The sequence below is a fragment of the Heliangelus exortis genome, chromosome 3 (genome assembly GCF_036169615.1).
Source record: "Heliangelus exortis chromosome 3, bHelExo1.hap1, whole genome shotgun sequence".
NCBI lineage: Eukaryota > Metazoa > Chordata > Aves > Apodiformes > Trochilidae > Heliangelus > Heliangelus exortis.
The window spans coordinates 55,099,420-55,119,125 of record NC_092424.1 but is presented as its reverse complement, the minus strand read 5'-3'; the positions used below and the strand labels follow the sequence as shown (position 1 = coordinate 55,119,125).

Sequence of the window (19,706 nt, the reverse complement as noted above, 5' to 3'; positions counted from 1 at the left end):
TTGTTTTTTCTATCTTGCCACATGCAAATGAAACACATTTGACATAACTATTCTCCTCTCCCTGAAGTCAATAGCTCACACACTGAGCACATTATAGAAGGTCCACAAGACTACAGACTTTCCCTTTTTAATAAAGAGGCTGTCTGCAGGCATGCAGCAGCTGAGACATGACGAGAGAAAGCAAACACCTAAGATCTATATGTGGATACAACAAAGTATTATATACCAAGATATCAGATTTTTGAAACCTTGTTAACATTTTTAGTGCTACCACTCTTGACACTCCTTCTGAATATTCTTTTATACCCACTTGTCTGGACAACCAAATTACAGCATAAAGGTCCTGCAGAAGGTGCCCAGTCTTTCCACACCTTTTTTTGCAACCTAGGCTGGTGGGCTTTCAGGAGCAAACAGGGCTTCAGAAAATTCAGTTACAGAAAAAAACTATTAAGTACAACTCTGTCATCTAGAGATTCAGCCTACAGTGTTATATATTCAGCAGATCTCATCTTTTGCCAAAGCTTCTGAAAATGGCTGTAGACATGTTGCTAGTGCCTAGATTATTATGTTCAAAAGAAAAACTAAGTACACAAATATCCAAGTTCATTATAAAAAGATTAGCATAGTAAGCAAATAAGCAAATAAACAAACAACTGTTTGTGTACACGAACATTGGATGTGTACCTGCAGGAACAGCTGGAAGCCCGTCCCTGGTCTGAAGCCAGATGGAGGCTTTTTTGTCCAAAGTTAAATATTTGCATAGTATTAAACTTAAAATTAAAGCATTTGCTGAAGAAACTTGCTGACTTGTGTACACAGAAAAACAAGAGGGAATTTAGCTTCTCTGCACACAGGGGCAGATTCTTGGGATGCCTTCTCGGTCTCATGAATTCCTGGACAGCAGAGAGACAGACAGACTACCAACCAGGGAATTCCCCTCTTGCCTTCCACGGGATTTTGTGTGCAGGCTGGACAGAAAGGCAATAACCCAGGTAGCTAATTTATGAAGAAGGCATTTGTTGCTTCCGTGCCTGCGCCTCGACCACCTGGTAACACTCCTTCCTTTTAGCCTTGTCCCCAGCACAGAAAAGATCCATTCACCCAGCCCTTCTGTCCCAGCAGGTTTGACTGGTCGCTGCGCCACAGGCAACCTCCTCCTGGCCAGCAGCTCCAGTGGCCGGACCAGCTGGGTGGCCACTGGCAAGCAGCTCTCTGCCCTGGGGATGTGGGCTGGGGACTGCTCACAGAAGGGCTTTCTGAGCCAAGGGTTGGCCCCTGGCATCCCCCAGCTTGCCAGCAGAAGATGAAGCACCGCTGCCTCTCTGCCTGCCTGTCTGTGTGTCTGGGTCAGAGCAACGGGACTGGTCTCCTGTTTCTGGGTGCTGCTGGGTGCACACTAGAACCCAAAGCAGCACCTTCAGGTCTCCCCTCCTTCCCTCTGCCAAGGGAAGAGCTGTGCTGGCAGAACACGTTCCCTCTCCTCTTTTCAGCAGCAGCCAAGCATCTGACAGCCGCACATTCCCACCACTGCCTCCATTACCTCAGGTTTACATAAGGTTCTCACCATCAGTTTTCTAGTTACAGGAAAATGTATATTGTGTTGTGATGAAAGGCCAGTGCAATGTCAAGAGCATTAAAAGGACCCCGGGGACTGATTAGAGTCAAAAGGGAAAGGATTTATGATGGCTAATAAAGTTAAATCTGCCAGAGTCCTACTTACTCTTTCCAATTGCAGGTAACCAGATCTTAAAGGAAAAAAATATTAAAATATTTTAAGTTATTACTGGCCCCTTTGAAAGAAAACCTACATTTTGCCATGAAGCACCTGGCCAGCGGAGAGCCTGGCTCACCACAGTGCCTACGCTGACCCTGAGGTTGAAAGGAAGAGGGGACACATCCCCTGCCTGTGCCTTGGGTGAGCAGCAAGGACCTTGGCACTATCAGATCTCTTCAGCACATGTGTAAGCTGAACAGTCCCCATCCTCTGCTCTGGGTGGGATGGGATTGGGACCTCCATCCACCATCAAACACCAGACTTGCACCTTGACAAGAGGCATGGGCAGGCAGGGAAGACAAAGCTTCCCCCTCTGTCCATACTGCACATCCACATGGAAGAAGAAACCAAAGAAGGAAGCTCTTGCCTCTCATTCCCAGCCTGGTGTCACATATGCACCTTGAGCTGAAGAACACGATCTAACTGGACTCTATAGGACTCCTCTGAAACTTGTTTTAAAGACTTTATAATCTAACATGCCCAAAAAGTTGATATAGTTTTATAAGATTGTAATGAATTTCCACATTGAGGTAACAACATCGAGACTGAGCAAAGGAAAGCAGAAGGCCAAATATTTTCAAAACTATTGTGAATTTTGTATCTATATCTAGATACAGTTACATACAGCTTTGGATCTCAAGTTTTCACTTTTCTACCACTTACTAATCACAAATGCATTATATATGTACTTTCCATTGTGTCATTCTTTCACTATATTACAATCAAATATATTTAATTTCCTGTGGAAGTGTGTAATCTCTTCAGTTGTGACTGTCTCAAAAGTTTTTCCTTACCAAGAAGAGCCTCATCCTCCTGCAGGCTGATCTTTCATGAGCTGTGCTCCTGCAGATTACTTTCCTGAAATGTTTGCAACGCTATGTGAGAACCAGCAAAAGAGGAAAATGAAAATAATGCCCAAAAGGAAAAACAAGCATGAAACCCTTCACTTGCTTCTGCTGCATTCACCAGTCAAAGGAAATTTCATTTTGATTTGGGTTATTATTGTGTATCAGAAGAAGCCTCACAAGAGAGGAAACACGACATCCCTTGCTCTACAGCTCATTAAAAGCAAGGCGGTGAGACAGCTGCTTCCTCTTTGTGCTCAGGGAACACGGAGATCTGCAAGCAGTCACCACTCCAAAAACTTCCTCTACCTGCCACCTGCCCTCGCCTCCCATAGAGGTCCCCTCCACCAGCAAAACACTGCATTTCACCAAAAAAAAAAAAGTGAAAATGTCAACCGAGACGCAGTCATGCTTTCCATGACGAGACACCTGCGACAGCAGGAAAGCAGACCAGCTGGCCTCCTGGGTCCTTTCCAGACCTCTGCTCCTGCAGAATGCAAAACTCATCTTCCACAAATCAGCCTTCCATTACCAAGGCTCCCATACACACCACACGACTTATTTACAAAATTATGTATCAACAGACAATTCTAAACATTTAAAAATTAACCAGCTCAGAAGAAACAAGAGCAGTGGAGACTAATATTGTTGTATCCATCCTGAAAAGGTGCTTAGATACAGATCTAGAAGGAGACAACTGAGCAAATTAATAGAAAAAGCCTGCAAAGGGTCAGCAGGGATTAAGAAACGTGGCTATACAGGTGTTCTAGAAGACCTGCCACCACAAGCAAGATCAGTGCTCTGTCGCTTTGTTGGAGCTTCTCTTTGAACTGACCCAGAGTCAAACCAGATTTAGAAACCTCTTCACCATTCAGCACATAAGTCAGTCAAGCTGTGAACTGCTCTCCAAAAACACTCTAACCTGATCGGTAAAGTATGACCTCTCTCTCCCCCCACTCCCTTATGTCTTGCTTTCCCTCTCTCACAGCACTCACAAAGCAGCAAATAACCTACATTTCTGGCAAACATTGTCTTCAAAATTATATATAAAAATATACTGCATTAAATCCAGGTACATCCTTTTGGAGCAAATGGTCATTTCTCCTCATCAGTTTGTATGTTTTGAAGCTAGACAAACTTTTTCATCAGTTGAGTCTCTTCTAGGTTATTTTGGCAATCCATTTCCATCTAATTTTGTTTTATGTTTTTATCTTTCATACTTAAAGTGGCTGATCATCAAAACAAATTCCATGCAAGGAATATAAGCTAAACAAAAGTCTCAGCTGTTAAGTGAAGTGGCCATTCAGCTCCCACCAGCATGGAGAAACATTTTTCAACCAGCTTCAGCAGGAGTTGCATCAGGGCCATAAATCAGATGAAGATGCTCCATGCTAACAATTATGTGGTATGCTACAAACTGCTTCAGAACATAAAACAATGATGTAACCACTCTCATAAAAACAGTTTGGTCATGGTTTTACAGGACCTGAGTGTGCATTAACAGTTTCAAGCCAGAACAGTAGAAAAGAGAAACACGACAGCTATCAATGACCTTATGTTTTTGGTCTTGTAGGCTATAATTTAAATACCCTCCTTTAGCTAGACATGGGTTTCAGTCTCTGATGCCTTATATAGCAAGATGAAAAAAGGCTTAATGTATGGATTCAATTTCTATTAAAATCTCAGTCAAAGACGGTGAGTGATGGAAAGCCACACATCAAGGGAGTAACTGCCACCATCCAGCTGGGTTTGGTAAAATGGAGTTAATTTACACTTCTTTAAGGATTCACTGGTGTGTGAAATTTATCTAATTTAGACTGACCAGAAATTGAAAATTGAATGACAGAGAAAAGCAAGGAAAGATCCTTCCGAAAGGCAAAAATTAGTGCTTGAAGTGCACTAATACAGTTGAAGTACAGAACTCTTCATGCTACTGCTACCACCCCCTCCTACTTGAGAAAAAGAGTAACACTCTGTAGATCTACATATCACGACTGCACCAGTATAACTTTATCCAAAGGAAACATTGGTAGAATGTTTCTACCAATATCTGTAAATAAATACACTTTCAAGTCACAACCGCTCCCTGGTCTGCACACAGAACAGGCCTAGCAGATAAACATCTGCTGGAAAGTCTGGGTGTAATTGATTGAACATGTGGCTTAACATTTAACTTCAATGACTTTTAGCACCTTCGTGTTATTGTTACCACAATGTTCCAACAAGCAATGGTTAATGTAAGATGCAGACGTTCACATACCGTATACTTATGAATAACTGGTTCCCAGAGATGTGGCAGTGATAACATTGTCATTGTACAATTCAAAGTAGCTTGCTGTAGATCACATCTCAGAAGAGGGTCCCACCTGAAAGCACAACAAATCCAGATAGTAAGTTCATCACATTCAGAAGTTTGCACCAAGCTCTGCTAATATATTTTTCTGTTTTTACATACTCCTCTTCTACTTTAACAGAGTCTGTGCTCTTTCTCGTCTTAAAACATTTTGTTTTTTCCAATGGCAAGCAAAAGTGTCCTGCTGAAGCCAAACTGTTTTGGACCACTGCTCCAGACCAGATTTCAGGCATGCTATCAAAGCAACGAAAACTAGTTTTCAATGCTAATTGCTGTAACTGTCTGGCAGACAGATACAGAATTTCAGATTTCCCATTTGTCAGGTCTTTGACAAGCACATAATTTCTTTCACCTGTGCATTGCCAGTTTGGCTATACCTTTCTCTTTTTTCAACATTGAAAACTGCTGGTTTAAAAGAAGACATAAGATAGGATCTTCCTCATGAACTACTTTCTTGAGATCAAGTGGTCTTCAGAAAGTATTAATTTCCTGTTGGTCACTATAATCAAATTATTTACAATTATTCGATCGTTTCATGATAGGTGAGTCTGGTTTTAAATATTTTCATATATATTGTAGGTAACCAGTGCAGATATAGAAAATGAGGTTGAACTAGCACTGTTGTCTTCAGTGACAAGACACATGGTAGCAAACTAACAAACTTTCCAATTTAAGAGCTGAAAAAGTTTTTCTTACTAAAACCAAGAGTAAAATAACAATTGATTGAAATAAAGGTAGGTTGGGGCACCATAAAAGTCTACAGTGTTAAATACAGAAAACTCACTTGGACCATGGATTCCCCTAAATAAGTATTTGAAATAAGAATTAAGAAATTGTTGTTAATTGTTTGACTCACCCTCCAATGCATGAGGGTAGGGATAAAAGTATAAAACACACCTATTGATACAAATTGTAGATTAATTGGATTGTTTTTTATTTTGAAAATGTCAATAACATTTTCAAATGTTATTTCAACAACTTACAGGATACCCAGAAATATATCCAGATGACACATATAGACACACCCACAGTGATAAGAAGTTACATCACATATAAACTTCAGGTCATATCTTTTCAAATCAAGCCTCTCCAAAGAGAAGCTGATCTTGCTTTTGCTCTGCCAAGCTGCATCTCATCTAAGAGTAAGAGGTATTCAGGAGGGAAGTCTGGTAACCAACAAAGAATTTTCAAGAAACTATATTTTCAGATTTTAGCCACAGTTTACATTCTCTAAATTACTCTTATGTTTCTTTGACTCTTCATACCTCCAAAGTGGCTTGGCTCTTGCTTTTCTTACACTTCACTGGCCACCACAACATCACGCAGTTCACTAATACCATGGATGTCTCCACCTTAGCAAGTCCTACACTCTGGACCTCAACAACAAGCATAAACCAAGTAAAGATTTAAGTTACACAGAACATACTCCATGGTCCAAAACAAACAAACAAACAAATGTTATTGGTTAAGGGTACAGTTCCCATAGGCACAATGCCATTATGTAATATCTAACATTTGCCTGCTCTGAAAGAGCATATATATACAAGTTAGCAAACATAATCAGCACAGGGTAGTGAACAAATATATTTCAGTATACACATCCTAAAACTCCTGACACTGGGGTGAGTTGCTGAGCCACAGCATAGGCTCCGTCAGGAGTGAGGGAGCTGTCAGGGCAGTGGCTGCCCACAGCACTCTGAGGCAGCCATGGCTGGCAGAAGGCACAGAGGTCAGACAGGCCCCATCGCTGGGGTATCGGCACCGCGCCCCTCCATCAAGAAGAGCCCCAGCAGACAGGCAGCTTCCCCAGCTCTATGTGGGGCTGGGGGGGTTCCTACACTCCCCAGTGCAACGTGCTGGCACATGGGAGCACACCAAGGTGACTGAGCCATTTCAGTCACTCACCCTGTGCCCCCCACAGTGTCCCCATCCCATCCCCACCCAGCCCTCCATGACTGCTCAAGCAGCGGGCTGCTCACTGGGAAGCTCCTGGAGACCCATCGAATGTCAAGGGGTGCTAAGGGCCTACAAGGAAGCTGGTGAGGGACTCTTTAGGATGCTGGGTAGTGGTAGGATTAGGGGGAATGGATTCAAACTAAAAGAGGGGAGATTCAGATTAGATGTTAGGAAGAAGTTCTTCACCACGAGGGTGGTGAGACACTGGAACAGGCTGCCCAGAGAGGTAATGGAAGCCTCATCCCTGGAAGTTTTGAAGACCAGGATGGGTGATGCTCTGAGCAACCTGATCTAGTGGGAGGTGCCCTTGGGAGGGGGTTGGACCTGGATGATCTTTAAGGTCCCTTCCAACCCTGACAATTCTATGATTCTACCAGTTAGTAATGGCAGACATGGGCAGGGCCGAGCACGGGTGGGTGGGCCGGGTGGCAACGCCAAGCGGGCCAGGGACCCAGCACCAGCACAAGCAGCTGGCTGCGGGCACTGGCAGCGCAGCTGAAACACTGCAAAACTGGCAGCAGTTTTGACCTAACAAACAGCACTGATGTGTGAAAACCACTCACCTGCCTGCCTGGGGACTTCTGCCAGAAACTTCATGCAGAGAGCTCACCAGTCCCTTGTTTTCAGAAATGCCAAGAGCTGACCAAGTGCCTGCATTCCCAGATACAGATAGGCACAAGAGACTAAGGAAGCATTGTCCGGATTCAGTGGGCAGTTTTGACTTACAAACTACACCTAGAATTTTTGGGAACATACATATTCCACTATTCACATCCGGGCTTGATGTTATTAAGGAGTTTCTCTAACCCAGATATTTTGCGAGTCTGAGATATACCCATTTTATTGAACTGCTTACATTTTGCTTCCTAGTAACTTTGTTACTGACAAAAGCAATTATTTCTCAACTCCTCAAAGGCTCAAAACTCACTTGAAGCATCCTTGTCACAAAATAATGCTGCTAAAAATGGCCACCTGTCTTCAACAGGAAAAGAGACTAAGACCTGCAACTCAGCCTTCTTCTGATTGCAGACTTATTTGGAGTCATTTAATCATCTGTCCCTAATGGTTACAACTAATAATTTACCTTGCATCACTTCATTTCCCTTTTAGAAAACTAACAGAACTTCTCAGATTAATAACGTATTTAAACATTTTTCTTTCCTTTTTTTGTTGCTGCCTTTTAGCTCTGATCTTGGAAAATGGACATATAAAACAAAATTCCTGAATCACACATGAATCGAAAAGAATGACCACAAAGCAGCTACATCTTGAACAGAAATCTATAACAACACATGGAAACAAGTGAAATGCAGTCTTTCATCCATAATGAATCCGTTCAGACCTGCAGCCACCATCAGCTACCACTGGCTTTCCTGCTGTTCAGAGTCCTGTAGGAAATCAGTGTAATTCTACATTTGATTGTACTCAAATTCCTTCACTGAGTCTTTATCCTCTTCTTTGGCCAGGTCAAAGCCATGGTCCACATTTTCAAGGCCACAAGTCATGCCCCATTTTCAGTACTTGCTGCCTCTCTGCCCACAGCTGAGATGGAGGAATCTCAGACACCATGTGGGGGAAAGCCAAAACTGCTCAAAACAAACCACTTCTAGCAGAGCAGAAGGGACTAAGAAGTAGCTGCTAAGAGTCAAATGAACTACTCGTAAAACAACTTTGAAATCTTTCACAAGGAGCTTTCTGGCAAAGACTTGCCAGTGCCTTTCCTTCAGTGAGGAAACACTAAAGTCCTGAAAATACACTCAGAATTTGCAAGTCCTGGAAGAGCCTCTTAAGAGCAGAGGCAAAGTTCTTCTAGATGAAGCCAAAGCATGGAAGACTGTGTGAAATCCAAAAATAAAAATCATATAGGACATATATTTAAGTACATGGTTCTGGCAATTATGGAAATTGCTAGTGTTGACAGAAATACACTGAGGACTGAACACTTAAAATCTTGGTGGTAGAAAAATTGGGAACTAAACATATAAATCAATATAGTCTCTACAGAAGAAGAGAATTGTAAGAAAATGCACCCAGTTTTTGTCCAAACTGTTGATTTCCTATGGCTTGGAAGGGGTAATCTCCAGTGCCATCAACCAAGACCTTCATTTTTCACTTCATTTTTTAAGGAAATGTAAACATTAAGCACAATTAGAAAAATTAACAAAAGCTGTTTTTGCTTTTGTTAAAGCAAAACAGTTTTCTGTTTCTGCTGCCAACTTACTTGCACAAAAGTGTGCCATCACTTCATAAAACTGTCTATCAGTCTTAAGACAATCCTGAAACTGCATTTATGCATACTAAACTACAGATAAACTACTCTTACCCCAAAGAACACCTTTCTTACAACAAAGTACAGCAATGAAGAAGCAAATACACATTTTTTGCATTATAAATATTCATATTAAGGTACACCAACAGAGATGAGGAGGCAGATATTTTTAAAGTACCTATAAAATACCTATAAAACCACTGCTGTGCTCTGGGACTTAGCAGGGGTTTGGCAATTCTTTCTCGACCTTGAATAAATACTGTTTGCTCATTTGAAAAAATGAACAAGGACTTTAAAAAATGGACAAAATATCTAAGTTAAATGGTTAGATTTATTAGCTACAGGCACTGAATTTTTTTATTAAAATCAGGTCGAAATGCTAAGCCTAAAAAACTCCTTAGAGATATATTTTTATTTTGAATTTTTAAAAAAATAGCTTCTAATTTCAAAAAGATATACCTGTGAATAGCCTTTCAGAAAAATATTTTTTTTAATTAATGAAAAAGTGTAATTAATTATCTGAAAAAAAACTTTCCTTTCCTCTCTATAAATTTATAGAATTAAGAAAAAAAATACAGTCTCCAGTCATATTTCCCTGGCATCTGCCTTTTTATTTCAGAACTTCAGCATTATTTCTGTAGAGGTTGAGAAAGCTTGTATTATTTCTCTCTGACATCAGAAGTTACCTTACAGACATGATAGCACTTACATACTTTATTATGCAACACAAAACAATGGATGGATGGATGGATGGATGGATGGATGGATGGATGGAAAGACAGATGGATCAACTGCCTGTAAACTGGGTCAGGCTACCATCCACACAGACTGAAGAGCTCTTTCTCCATCCAGAGCAAGCACAGGGCACAACCACAATACAACCTTCTTGTCAATCTGTGTCTCCCCCCACACTCCACCTATTCTTTGGAAGGAACAAGAGCAGCAGTTCCTCAGTAATTGGGAATTATGTCACTAATAACAGCAATCCAGTTACGTGCTTGTAATGTCCAAATGTGAATAAGCCACATCAACAACTGGGAGGGGAAGCAGGAAGAAAATACGAGAAAGAAAATGCAACTGCAAACATGATGTAAACTGCAGCAGGAGGTTCCATGGTGATGCACACCGACCTATGTCCCACAGCATCAGGGGATGTAGGAACAGCAGATCAGAGGCACTCCCTGGCACAAAGCTGCACAAAGGATATGCCAGAGCTATAGGGAAAATAATGCATGAAAATCCCCAAGCGCACAATATTTTTTTTTATTTTGCTAACCTGCAAAGAGGGCGCTTAAAAACAAAAAATACTCATCAGATTGGCTCTTGCATGATATATTCCACCACTAATACCTACTAAATCAAAGGTATTGTTCTTTTCCACACTGTGGCTTGCTCTGACCTCTCTTTTTCTGATTTTTTATTTTTTTCTAATTCTGCCCCTCCTTTTCATGAATGTTAGTGATCACAAAATATATTGAGAGTGACAGACAGTAAACATTACTGGAGGCTGTTGCACTTGGATTGCAACGTGGTTGATCATCCAGAAGCTGGTATATGAGATCATTTAGAAGGTCATTCAAATATTCATCCCTCCAAAGATCAACACTTTTGAAAAATAACCTCCAGAATCAGAATATTTCACAATAATTTCTATTTCCATTCCAGCAGTAATGAAACTTATTTCAAAGAACAAAAGTTACTAAACCAAGTATGTTGTCAAATGTGACAGTCGACGCTGAGGCTATGAAACGATGAGAAAAAACACCCTGTTTCCTAACATCACAAGTATAGGTGAGAGACACAGAAAAAAAGATGGAGAGTCTAAAAAAGCAGAGATTTATCACTAATCAGAGACAGAAACCCATCTGAGAGTCACAACTGTCTCTGCAGGCCCTGAAAGACGGAATTAAATTGGCTTAGTACTATACTCAAAAATGAATTTAATTAGATGACATTAAGCAGGATAAGTTTCTGCTACCATGTTGCTCTGTCAAGCTGTCTCCAGAAGGGCAAGTGAAAGGTAAAATCTTATTCTCCAGGATGAGATTACAGCTGTGAACTGAGACAGAAGGTAACGAACAGCATGTCTGTTGAGGGAGGCTTAAAGTTGGTGCTGGACATTTCATCTCACACTGTAGAAGGGTTGTATGTGATGGATGAGGCATAAGTGTGAGTTTCAGGATCTGTGCGTTTATGTGTGTCGTCGCTTTCTGGTGCTGCTACTTGCATGGAGAGCCTCAGTATAAGCTCTGCCAGTTTTTTCTGCAGCTTTTCTCAGTCAGAGCTGTCCTCTGGAAAGGCTGCAATATCCGAGGTGGAATGTATTTGGTTTTGTTTGTATGAGAGCACTTCAGTCCTTAGTCAGAAAAATGATGTCTGTGTGGGAGGCAGTTTCTGTGCTAAACTGGTGGGCTGCCAGATCTGCCAGCTGCTGCCCACCTATCATCTGTTTCATGGGGTCACCCGGGTGACCTCTGCTTTGCTCCCAGTATCTACCAAAACTTCTGCCACCTTCCTTACATGGCGTGCAACCTATGTGTCACAGTGCAGCCTGCAAGAAGGGTGGCAGTGGCTGACAGAGAATAAAGTAGAGAGAAACTATGGCCATAATTTTCAAGCAGATAGTAACAACTGAAGAATCAATGGTAAAATGCATAGGGAATATATATTAAGTGTTTCCCTGAGGAAAACTTGGAGGAAACAACTTGGAGGAAATGGAAATGGATTAACACATTTCAAAGCAAAAGTCCCACACACATGAGACTTAACAAGCTCCACCTTCTCATGCCTCCTTCTACTTACCAATAAATTCAGTCCTAGAGAAAGGCATTTCACTGCCAAGAGCCAGAAATTCTGCTTACGTGCAAAGCAGATTCATGTATCCCAGGGCATGACCGGGACACTATTGTCACATCACTTAAACTAATGTCTTAGTTCTGTCACAGCAGAACCAAGCCAGTTTTACCAGAGGTTTGTCTGTCCCATTAGCCAGTCATTAGGGAGGTGTTCCCCCATCACACAACACAGTTGCACAGCAATACCAGCTCTCAATTTAGGTTGGCAGTGCCCTTCTTCCTTCTCTGACTCCTTTCACCACGATGGTATTTAGGCTGCGTGACCTTGCGTAGCAGGTCACATATTTTAAGAGGAAGTACAATACACCCCATGCCCTTCTCTGGCACCACATTAATCACTCTGCTTTACTGATGACTTACTTTAATGATCACTTCTTCTGATAAACCACACTGCGCACCTAGCCATCCTCCCCAGTGGCTGCATTTAGAACGATAAATTAAATATGCCCTTTCCCAGACCCTGCCACCATATAATCTACTGGCAGAGAAAAAGCCACTGAGAACATCAGCTGGCAGTCAGGGGTGAAAATCAGCAGGGAACAAGAGACCCCCATTTTACTACCCATTTGATGGGTGACCTTTAATCTCTCAGCCTATGTTTTCTCATACTTATAGAGCACACTCGTATTTCTTTTCAGCTGTAGTGAGAACCACAGACCTAAGATACTACTTACTGCTGCTATGTGTCTACACCACCTATTACTATACATAACTACAGATAAGAATTGCTTTCAACTAAACAAACATAGTTACAAGCAGAGGACATATGATTTTGTAGTAATAATTCTTAAATATTTCACTCTCTTGCAGGAAACTCAAGTCCACAGCTAAGCATGAATAAAGACACAAGATCTTCATGATAAGAAAAGCAAAACAATGGCCTGACATGACCTAATGAAAGCACAGGATACTACTCCCCCAGGATAGAAATCTCCTAATTCCAAAACTTCCTTTCAAGTGTTCTGAATATGTTACTAGACAAAGAAACAAGAAATTCACTCTTGCAAGGCAGTAACATTTTTTTTAAATAGCAGCAAGTGACATTATTCCATAAATCTTCCAAAAAATGAATGTACTTTATGTCAGATGGGACCTTTAAGTTTCAGAATAAAATAAATTTAGGTCTGAATCACAACACAAAGATTCGTGTAACAGACTTTAGATATGTCAAAAACTTCACTGAAAAAAGGCTTGCTGAAGGTTTAACACGGAGTTTAAAGCTCACATGGTACCACAAGACTGACCCCTGTGCTGCTAAGCAAAGTATGATGCTGGGAGTTCTACCACCTCATAGGGCTTGAGAAACAGACTGAGCTCTTAGCTGCCAGAGATTTCATATCTGACCAGGAAGGGCACCTCACAGTCTTTGGTCCCTGTGATAACATTTGTTTCCTCTCTTCATCTTCATCCATTAGGTACTTATATTGTAAATTCAGTGTGTCTGGAGATGTAAAGACAGGGAAGTCTACATCTTCATAGAAGCCTTTAGATGTTACCACAGGGAAAATAATAGTCACTGTAATAAAAAAATTACTTATGTAACACAATTCCAACATTTTACCATTTTCACACAGCTTTCTACCAGAAAAGTATTGTCAAAGGAATCAATTCTGCCTTCCCTCAAAGATCCCTTGTTTCCTACATTATTAAAAACTGCACACACTGTGTGTAATTTCATGCCCATGTCTGCCTGTCTGCCCCTAATAATTTCTCCAAAGACATTTACCAAAGATGTAGAAATCTCAGAATTACTCAGTTGCTAATTCCAACATGCTGAAAGAGACAAGAGATGATCAGTATCCCCATTAAGGGAAAAAAATTCCATGTTGACTCATAAGACAGTGCAGAACCTGCAGATAAAATAGACGTACAGAGATGCAAAATGGAGCTGAGAGCTGAAGTTCACAACTACAGGTGCACCTAGATGGCTAATTGAACGTGGGAAAAGCAGCAAGTCTGAGCACTGCAGCACACTGCTCCACAGCTTGCCTGCGGCATGGTTTTGGACAGGCACATGGGGTAAGCTGGGGCTCATTACTTCTGCTACACACTGAAAAATTGGAGGCATTTTCTTGTGTCCCACCCCTCTTCCATCTTTGACCACAATTCAAGTGTCGGTGCTGTAAGTCAAGAGGTATACAAGCAACAACTGGGTGATGTGCCTGCTAGAGCTGGCTCTGGAGATGAGCTTTGCTGCCCAGCATGCAGCTGCTGCAGACTGAGAGCCCAGTCGTCCCCCTGGCCCTCACCTGCTTCCACATCCTTCCACAGCAGGTTCTCCCAAACAGTCTTATATTACTGTTGCATAAATCTACTACTGCAGACATCTGCTGGTTACCTACCAAGCCTACACCGGGTACTCATGATGTTTAAAAGCAGCAACTTGAGCATACTTCCAAACTTTAGAGCATTTACACTCAGGTGAAAAAATGAGTAAGTAACACTTAGAGATTATTTTGTGGAAATATACATCACCGTGGTGAAAACGCTCATTGCTTTACAACTCACTACCCACAATTGTTCAGGACAGAAATTAGGTAGCAGAAAGATCTGTGACAGCTCTAGGCTTCTTGGAAAGTAACATGTTAGTATTTTTAACATGTTAGTATTTTAGACAACATACTACCATACCAGAACTCCATGGTTATATTTATTATAGAGGTCTACCTTATGTCCTTTTTTATCCACTATTTCCACTGATGATTTATCCCAATACCTTCCCTCCCAAATGCAACAATCCAATGGGGGTCTTGCAAACTGCTTGTCCAAGACTCATCTATTCTTATGCAGGGTACTAACAGAATAAACTAGTGCTGCCCTTTAACACAACAATTTTAATTCAGAAGCTATTTGTTCCTTCACGTAAGTCTGAAATCTGTCAATCACTCTCTGTGGGATTATCCCTGCCCAAATATTGTCCTCGAAACCTTTTTTTATATGGGGAGAAGTTTTCCACATCAGAACTTTCCTCAGTGTCAATCACCTCCATTACCTAAATCCTAAAGCCTGGAAATCTGTAGACAGACATTTGTGGGATCCTCTTGGGCCACACACCAACATGTTAAGAAAATGGTTTTGCCAAACACTCTTACATCAGGGACCTTCTGTTCCCTAGGGGGTGGCTTCAAGAGTTGAAGTACCCTTCAACTGAATCCTTGGAAATACTAAATCAATGAAGAGAGACTGGGATAGGAGTCTAGAGTTTAGGTATTAGAAACAGAAGTCCAGGTCAGATGAGATGTTTAGCTGATAATTAGCCACACGTGGTGAAAGCTCTTGTGTTCTTCATACTGGGAAATGAAGATGGACCCATCACCTCCCAACACAGACACTTCTGTAATATTTAGCACAAATCCTTACACAGAACTGATAATGAACAAAGATGTGTTAGCACTGAATTTCTCATGAAGAGAGATCTATGGCCTACCAATCCAACCACTGTGAGATGAACAGTTTGTGAACTGTATCTCACTGAGAAGATGCCATACAGCTCCTACCAGCTAAGTGTCTCACATGGAGTTTTCCAGGGAGGACACCACAATGTATTAAAAAAATCCTGAAGCCCTCCATGAGAAGCTACTGCTTTAAAAATGGTGGGGAGAGCCCCAAAGCTGTTGCAAATGTAAAAGAAAAAAAAAAATTGCTGTATTCTGTTATACATCACATGTTTGTGTTGCAAATTGCATTAAAACACACATAGATGTTGATGAGTCTTCAAATACACTATCTGTGTAATTAAAAATATGAAGAAACAACTTTTAAAGTAATTTAATATTCTCGCACTTGATAATAAAAACCCTATTATATCACTTTATTTATTTTACACCATTGAAAAGCATCTTATTTTGAAAGCAGTCATTTCTTTCCACTACCAGTTTGTAAGCATCCTGCTTCCACTTTTGCAGTTTATGCAACTTGGTGTTTCATCTGTTGGTGGGAGAGAAATGATTTAAGTGTCTAGAAGTGCAACTCTGAGAAATGGCTTGTAGTTGAAAGACAAGATGACAGCAGGATGGGAGACATAACCAGAATATTTTAGAAGTCTGAAGTTTTTCTTCCTATTGATGTAATATGGACAACAGATGGGTTTTTAAATGCAGCTCTTGGTACAACTTTGCATGTGAGAAGAAAAATAATTTAGAGTTCACGGGAACGGGAGCAGATTGTTCTGTGGATCCAGTTGGTGTCATTCTACAGCCTTAAACTCTCCTGCAAAATACTGTAAGCAGAACAGCAGGAGACCCAAAATTCCCCACACTGGCTCCAGCTCAATAAGCCGTTTCTATTCACAAAGTATATAAGCATATACTTAACTTCATGGGCACGTGTAGGACACAGTGATTTCACTACAAGTTAGGAATCTGCCCAAAATTCAAGTTTCACTTAGGGGTTTTTCTGAGCAAGCACCAGATACATCTGGAAGGTGTTAATGGGCTTCTTTTTTCACTGGATCTGCATGTTACGTTTTCCATCTGCCCTTACATTTTCTTCATTTGCTTAGCAATGTGCTCAACAAACTGTCTAAGATGGGCGCAGCTGCACCCAGGAGACATCCAAGCAACAGATGTTGCCAGGCAGAGGACAAGACAAGCAGAAAGTACTGGAAAGAGGCAGGAAATCCTCCCGAGTACACCAGAGGCATCCTTGGCAACACGGAGAGAATAAATTTAACTACTTTAATTATTTCATTTTTTCATGCTTTTCTCCTGTTTGCTAGTTTAAGACTTTCTTCTAACCACATCTCCTAACATCAGTATCCATGTCTATGCATCCTTCTTTCTCCAGTGCCTTAGCTGCTGATTGTACCTTAGTTGGGCTATTTTCACTCCTAATTAAAGGAAACAGAACCGGACTCCAAAGCAGCATGTTGCCTGACTTCTGCAATGACATGTATGATCTTTAACAGCATAAATGCTGTGAGCAAGGATGTAACTATTGATCACTCTGAGAACTGTCACTTAAAAACAGACACAAAAAACAAGATATAAAAAGTCAAATTCTGCAGTCGATTTTAGCATAAAACTCCTATTGGCTTGCTACAATCAATAGCAGAATACAGCATCTGTCTGCAGGACATCTCTGTAAGATAAGGAAGTGCAACTGACATGATGAGAATACTACACAACAAAGCGTTTGTGTGCCTACCTCAGATTTATTAATACAATTCACATGAAAATCAGTGTAAGGTATCGTAAATCTTACCCCAAACTCACGAACTGTGTAGCAGAACCAGGAACTGAACCTAGCCTGCTCATCACTAGACCGTATTTCCTTAGGTAGACAATTACAGTAAGCAAGTCAAGTCAGCCATGTACTGTTGTACTCGTGTGATCACACATCACAACACTAAAACATGCCACCACAAGCTAAAAGGTATATTCCATGCATATGGCACTGTCATTTCTAGTTTTGATGGAAAGAATTCAAATTCCCAGCACAAATGCAGGGATTAAAAGCAGTTTCACAGGTGAGAAAAAAAAATCCACGTGGAAGCAGGGAGTTATTTAGTTTTGAGAGTATCTTTTTAAAATGGTTATAAAAACTGTAATTACCACTTTGAATCTGTAAGGATGGCACTTCGGAGGAAATGAAAGATTTCCTTTCTCACTAATGCAAGCAGGCACCTTACTGTAGTTCACCAGCAAAGCTGACTCGCTGCAGAAGGACGGAACTGGCACAACCACAACAGAAAGCATTTTAATCTACAGGCGCTGCAGTGTGGAAAGCAGCTTGCCAAGCAAGCATGCTCCACGCAGATAAACCAAATCTTTCATGTCGCACTTAGAAAAACAAATTCCGTTCACAAGGGGAAGTCTCGCTACAAACATCTCCAAAGTTTGGGAAAGGTCAAAGCCAGGGTCAGCTGAGGTAAAGACAGACAGCTCATGTATTTTTGGATGGTGAAACAAGTCCTCAACAATGCAGAAGTGTGTTGTATTGGTGCTCCCAAAGAGACACAGACCACGACAACTCACCCTATCTGATAAGACTGATGGCACATTCAACCCACGCCCTCAGCTAATCTTGCCGGTGACTGAACAAAAGATTTTGTTTCTTATCCCCTCAAAGGAGGAAACCATCACGACTTGTGATCTGCCTCTCTGAAAGCAGTGGCACCGTCACCTGGAACAGGCCATGGGCCAGCAGGACTGCAGCAACCACAACTGCAGGAACCAGGCAAAAGCTCTCCAGTGAAGTCCACCCTAAAATCCACTCTTGTGACAAGAAGCTGCAACCACACATCTACTCAGGTTATGTGTTTTACAACGTTCAGTATTTCTTAGGAGTTAATTTCACACACTCACAAAGCTTTGGGGAGTCTACAAATTGTTCATGTTTCAGCAAAAAAACACAGAAAAGGGCGGCCACTGCACAGCTCTGGAGATCAGAAACAGAATTAAGGGAAAGTAAGCCTGTAATAATGAGAAGATTTTCATAAAAGTCTCCCATCTTAATCTATTCAGACTAGAACTTTGGTTTTATCAGTCTAACCGTACATTTTGGGATTTTTTCTAAAAAAAATGCTTAAATCTGCTAAGAGAAATCTTCTTGCAGATGGACTGGTAATGAAATACAAATATAACACTAAACATGAAAAATGTAATACACAGTGTATTTTTTTTTCTTTTACTTATTTCATCTTAATTTGCACCCAGTCGTTTTCATGCTGAGCACCTCATGTAGTAAAATAGTGTAAATTAAATTTCACCTTTTTAACAGGTGAAAATGGTGAAACCGAGTTAGTAATTATTTCAAGTTTTGCTGCAATACAGAAACAACTCAACAACCTGAAGACACCTAAGGGCTTGAAGGGACAATATACACTGGCTCTTAACAAAAGCAAGGAAAATGTAACAACTGCATGCAGCAACTTGCAAGGCAAGAAATCCCTCTCTGCAGAGCCTTATGACCTGGACTATTAACCTCTAAAGATCTACTCAATGGCCTGGGGATGCCAGAGTTTACCCCTGCCACCCACCCGTACCCACACAGATATCCCTTCCCTGACTGTGCATCAGGGCTACAGCAGCAATTCATTCCTTTCACATACTCACCCTCCTTGGCTCTCTGAAATCACACCGATTTCAAGAGGAACCCCACCAGAAGTCAAGGCCAGCCCACACTCCCACAGCAGACACTGAAAACCCCTTGCTCCTCCCAGGCACTGAGCCCCACACCTGCCCTGGCTCAGGACAGTGACCCCACTGCCACAGCTCACGCCCCGGTGAGGTGGGCTCAGCCCTCAGCCCACCTCCCTTCATGACCTACAAAGGGCTGCAGGCACAGGCTCTCACCAGACAAGGAAAGGCAGCAGGCAGCTGCAACAACCCCTGCAGCTCCACCCATCCCACAGGCTGCCAAAATGCGGGGTGAAAGCTCCCGTGGGCCACATGGTGTTCTCTCCTACCCTCCTGGCCATACAAAGCTGGGCTCTTGACAAAACCACAAGTACTTCTCACACAAAAGAATAAGGGGAAAAGGTAAAGGACACTAGAATCCTCCAGATCAACCACATGGGAAAATTGCGACCATGCTACTATTGACAGTGTGCACAAAAATTGCAACAATTTGATATGATATATTCATAATATCCATCTGCATTAAGAAAATCGTGGATTTGCAGATAGGGCATTCCTGTTAGCCACCAACTACA

The 19,706-nt window shown here is 41.5% G+C and overlaps 1 protein-coding gene across 6 annotated transcripts in view; it reads right to left on the bottom strand.

The window, feature by feature from the left end:
- Positions 1-19,706, bottom strand: part of HIVEP2 (HIVEP zinc finger 2) — a 139,476-nt gene that overhangs the window by 100,317 nt on the left and 19,453 nt on the right. For 5 of the 6 annotated variants that reach the window (XM_071740710.1, XM_071740709.1, XM_071740713.1 and 2 more), the window contains exon 2: positions 4,880-4,985. The gene's annotated coding sequence lies outside the window, so the exon portion shown is untranslated. Of the gene's footprint in view, positions 1-4,879; positions 4,986-6,237; positions 6,349-19,706 lie in introns of those variants that run through there. The other variant, XM_071740711.1, reaches the window with a different exon arrangement.